Below are 6,000 nucleotides of genomic sequence, written 5' to 3'. Positions count from 1 at the left end.
TGATGAGCAAAAGAATGTCACTATGAAATCCATTATTTTGTACCATTGGTGGCTAATAATGATTTTAAAGATATGAGACTTTTTTCTTCCAGGGAATTTCTAGTCTCTTCTGCCACACATCACAGGATAGTTATACTTTCCAGAACAATGGTTCAATCATAAATAATATCCCAGTCTCACTACCATCCCATCATCCTGGGACATACACACATTCACACATGAATTCATCATCTAGTCTAAATGCTATAACTTCATGAGAGATTATTTATTTACTTAGAAATGCATCGTTATAGGAACTTGCATTTTGTTCAATTTTTTCTGAATATGTGTCACTGTACCTGGCTCATGCTAAACTATGCATAAATATTTGAATACATTGTCTTGGTTTTTAAAACAGAACCAAGATATATATGCTTTATTCTCATTTTATGGGTAAGAAACATTAACCATGGATAGGACTTAGGAATTCCCCAATAATTGTTTCACTCTACAGCCCATTTTCTCAACCGCTATACCAACTTGGTCTTATTGGCATTTGAAGCTGAGAAATCCTTTGTTGAGGGGTTATGTAACATACTATTTTTATGTGTATACATTTGGACATGTGTATATACATATGGGGTCCTGGGACAACTTCAGATGCTATTCAGAGGATAGCATCAACCTTCTTTGAAATAATGGCTCTCATTTGCCTGAACCTTACTGATTATGCTAGATTGACTACATAACCAGTCTACACATGTCTCTCATGGGATCCCAAGCCTTGTTCAGGAGTGACACATGGCATTCTCAAGCAATCTCAGGATACCAGAAGGAAGAAGGGCCAAGGACTCCTCCCAGGGCCTTGCAGAGAAACACGGGTGGATGACAGCCATTCTTCCCCAGCTGTGTCAGGGACCAGATGGGATTCCCTGAAAGGTCAAACTCCATGAGCACTGCAGATCGAGTGGAATAGTGCATGGAAGATGGCAGGCTCCTGCTCACCCTTCCAAGGATAAGGTAAAGCAATACATGGTGCAGAAAGACACAAATCTGTACTGGAAGGCGTGGTTCCTAAGATGATATAGACACATAACTGAAAGCTTCTGGTACTCCTTCTCTCAGCTCCCAGTGGGAGCTACACTGGCCAACAGATCTGTACATCACTTTCCCCCCGCCCCTACTGTGATTATAACAAGCCTTTGTGTCAGCCTGTGTAATGCTGCTGTCTGTAGAACCCAAATCCATAAATGTAAGTCTCTCTGTATGCTTCTTAGATTTGCACAAATTCAAAGAGCAAGCTCACTCTCAGTATTTCAAACTCTGGAGTCAAATCAGCACACTCTTGGGTGCATTATTCCAGTCCATAACTGCATCCCATCAACATGCATTAGAAATAATTTCAGGTCTACTATGAGAGCATAGAAGTCACTTCAAGAAGAAACATGGCTTAACTATGTTCTGACTGATAACTAGGGTTATAAACTGAATTTTGTCACATTAAGATTTTTATGTTGATTCCCTCACCACGGTTGCTCTTCAGTTTAGATGTAATTAAGGTAAAATGAAATCCTAAATTGGTGCTCTAGTTAACTCCACTGCATTAATAAGTGGAAGAGATACCGGAAACACCTCTCTCGCCTCCCTCTCTCCCTCTCCCTCCCGCCCTCCTTCCTCCCTTCCTCCTTCTCTCTTTCTCTCCCTCTCTCTCTGGAGGAAATGATTACCTCCTAGCAAAAAGAGAGGCCTCACCAGAAATCAACACTCTTGGCATCTCAACATTGGTCTTCAAGACTCACTACAGGAGAAGAAATTGTATTGTCTAAGTCACCAGCCAATGGTATTTTGAGAACAGAGTTCTGTAGCAAATTGATACAGCTGTTATAGGAAGGAAAAAAAAAAAAAAACAGAGAGATGGAGAGGTTGGATTGGGGTTGGGAAAGAGGAGGAAACAACAGGTAGAACAATTGGATTGAAGAAGAACAGCTCTGTGCAGGAAGACCCAACCAAACACTGTGCTATCCATGGGGAGAACAGCTCTGCTTTATCTTCCTCCTGACTCCACGGCTCACACCACGCCTGCCAGCAGTCTGATGATGGAGTAGAAAAGGTCTTTCTTGGGTTAAAGCAGAGTTTCTGCTGTGCATGTTAAATATCTGTTTATCTCAATGCCATAGCAGATATGTTTCTAGCCTAGTGGTGCATTGTGCATAGCTACAAAAGAATAGGACATTTAAAATCAAAGAAGGCTTCACACAAGGCAGACGCTTAACAAAAGGTGTGGTGAACAAATGAAAAATAGCACCTAATTTACCCTCTAAGGCAGAACCTAATGTTAATGCATTTTTTAACTTACAGGAATTGAATCTTTAGCTATTCATGCTCTCTTATCAGATTAACAATATGTCAAACAACTTTCTCCTTTAGAATTTGGAACAAAATAGTGACAGCATCATTTAGACAAACAAAGAATAAACATTATTGTTTTGTTTCAGAGTTCATAGCTTACTCATTCTACAAAGAGAAAGACCACCTGAATCAGTGAAATATCACACCTTTAAATTATTGACATGACTCTGTCATTACAGGTAAAACAAAATAAATAGTGGTAAGTCCAATAATTTGCACAACTACAGAATACATAGATAAAGAAACCCCAATTTTACTTCTTAAAGTGTATTTTGCTCTGTTTTAGGAGCCTAAATAGACTAAATGATACACCAAGCCTTTCATCTTCTTTCTGCCAATTCTTTCTCTGCTCTCTTCCCATCCCTACTAAAGAAAACTGTGCTGATCTTTTCATACAAGATGCAGCTATAGGCTCCTCCTTGCATAAACATTTGCAATTCACCAAGGCGAGTGTACGATGCATCGTGCATGCTTATCAAGCGCTGCAAGAACTTTATAGATTACTGCCTGCCTCAGGATTCTAGTTCCCTGGTGCTTATGCATAAGCAATGGATTTATGCAAACATTGTAACATTTCTAAACAGACTGTGACATGAGTTGTTCCTAGTTCATATAAGGTTCAGATATGTAGCCTATTTCATGTTAGTGCTAGATCAAGTCATCTCATGGAGTTTAAATGTATCATTTCAACTTATAACATTGTCAATATAAAATGTCATAATGTAGTACTCAATTTGAATAGTAAGATGGATACTAATGTGAAAGGCTTCCAAACACTGCTGTGGTGGAATTGAACAATGGGAAGCAGCCTTCTTCTGGCTGTTTGATAGTCTCTGAATCCAGTGTCTTGTGCAAAGGTGGGAAATATCTTATTATATACAGTCTACTAATTCCCTGTGATCTAGAGTGCTTATACAGCCCCAGTGGCATAATACGCATTATAACTGAAATTGGATAATATGTTTAGAAGGGGAGAGCTCTTACAAAGAACAACATCATCGAACTATAATGATAACATGCCTATTTACATAATGATAATGCACATATTAACTGCTAAACATGTTTGCTTTGCATTAGTGTTTATAGCAGGGCATAGGGAATTTAAAAATTACAAAAGGGTGTTTTTCTAGTCTCCATTACTGTAGTGAAGTGGTTATTGAAGAAAGAAAATGGAAAAAAACTCATATTTCTCTGAGTGAGATTAATGAAGCTTGCCCGTTGTTGTATTCATGTCATTTATGAGTTCAAGCAGGCATGTACAAAAAGCACTCCATTCTTTTGCTTAATTTGTTCCTAATTCTGGGACGTGGTGTCCCTAAAAGCAAATAAAACCTCTTGCTTGGATGTTTGTCGTTTTCATTTTTCTTTTTCTTTTGTGGCAGCCAGCATTAAAAATGAAGCATGTAAAAAACATGTTGGTTGTGGGTCTTCCTTCAATCGTGTCTGAGGAAGGCCTCCATTGGAATCGCTTACTCTGAGATGTGAAAATCTACATATCTGAGTTTGCTTCCCAAGCTGTGAATTTTATTTGTATGTCGACAAAAGCCAAAAGTTGGGAGATGTTATTTTGTGAACTGTCATATGTTTCCTGAACTTTTTATAATAGAAGGGAACCACCGCAGGGCCCTTTAACTAGCTCCTGTAACAAAGGCATGTCCCGGTTTATTAAAAAAAAAAAAAAAAAAATCATACACAACAATGTTGCTTGCCAGGTTTTAGAGTCCTAATGAAAATTTGGTCCAGAGCACAACATTTTTCTGGAAAAATGCCTGAAATTTCCCTGTCGCAGATGTTTCGACAGAAGGTGCTTGCATGCCATTCGTTAATACTGCGCCATACGGGACTCAGTGTGGCCACCGCAATATAACCAGTAAGTAACACACGCAGCGTGCACGCAGCTCCGCCAAAGTCCCCGTCTGTTGTGTGGGACTTGCATCCCATGGATTGAGACGTACCTTGATGAAACTGCATTGTCATGGAATGATAATATTTGTGGATCACCATGCACAGAAGCACACTATGGAGAACGTGGGAGGTCGGCTGGCTTCAGCACGCTTTTTTGGCAGCAGGGCTGACTAGTAAGCATTCAACTTAGTGTTTAGGGTCCTTCGCCCCCCTCATATGTCCAATTACAGAAATAACTCCATGCATAGAAAATTCATTTTCCAGAGAATATTTTTTGGGGGTCTAACATAAATAAAAGATCTCATACATGTTGTTCATGAGTGTGGAAGGCAAGTATAGGCTGCTTTCATTTTTTATGAGTTTCAAATACGTAGGAGAAAAAGTGAGTTCATGTTTACTCTTTTTGAAGAATTCCTTCATTTCAGGAACAGCTGGTCAGTTTCAGAGACACAACTTTAATGCTGCATATTCACACTGGCTTTATTTTATTTTATTTATTTATTTTATTTTATTTTATTTTTTGTGAACCTAGAGCATTCTCGCTTAGTAAGACTATCTGCAGGAGAGGTTTTAACCCATTTTGAGTAGCTGACTCATTCCTACCCCATGCATACCCAAAGGCAATGGCTGCTGAGTCATAATAGAATGATGCCGTTCATGTTCCCAGTGCAAGGAAAGGAAACTGTGGGAAGGCACAGGAGACTCATTGCCCAGCAGAGCAGGGCAACCAGGGTTGCAGTAGAGGTGAACAGAGAGGAAAGACAGCAGGGTTGGAAGGGGCAGAGGACTCAACAGGCATCACCGTCAGAGTACAGGTTTGGTCAGTTCAGGGAGTTACAACACATCATGGTTTGTGCAGCACAATTAGCACTTTTACATTCTCTATGTCAGGAGGCCTCAGAAAACAAGGGTCACCTAAACTGCTCAAAACTCTCCACAGAGAGATGGATTAAGATACTTCTTCCATTGCGTAATTCTTTTTATGGGAAAATGTTTACAAGATATTTTCTTTCAATTTTGTCTTCTTTCTTTAATCTTTGTATTGCTGCATATTAATTCCACTCAAAAATGGGTCTCAGCTTTGAATAGTTGCAAATGCATATGCAACTGCTTCATTTATTTTTAACAAACTGAAGTTAGTATCTTCATAAACAAAAACGGTTTGGTAGTCAACAGCAACTATTGAAAGTTTCCTTATGTTTTTCCTTCTCTATATCAAAATGTTTGATAATCACACTAAGTTTTTAAGTAACAGGCTAAGGCAAGGAATGATTCATTTGGCCATTTTCCTTAAATAAAATAAACGACTGCTTACTATTACATATTGCAATGGTTATTTCCTTACTATGCTGGTGCTATAAAAATACTTTTTATATGATGTCTCTTCTAATCTTTCCAACAACATATTAATGGGTTTTCCAATTATCTATAAGAAATTAAGGCTCCATATTATTAAGAATCTTGTCTAGAACCTTGTGAAGTATTAACTGTAGTTCTTTGATATAGGCTTTCTAACTCAAAATTGCGGGTTCCTTCCATTACCTTACCGAGTCTTTCAAGCAAATCATTTATAATCCACAAAATCAATTAATATCTAGCATAACCAATCAACAAGTCTTGACCACAAGACCAATGATACCTGTAGGTCTTCTTAAATGATATTATTAAAACTCAGTGTCCTTATCTATATGGGTAATATTGGATATG

This window comes from Phodopus roborovskii, unplaced genomic scaffold (genome assembly GCF_943737965.1).
Source record: "Phodopus roborovskii unplaced genomic scaffold, PHOROB, whole genome shotgun sequence".
NCBI lineage: Eukaryota > Metazoa > Chordata > Mammalia > Rodentia > Cricetidae > Phodopus > Phodopus roborovskii.
The sequence above is the reverse complement of the archived record's forward strand: the minus strand, read 5'-3'. Positions refer to the sequence as shown.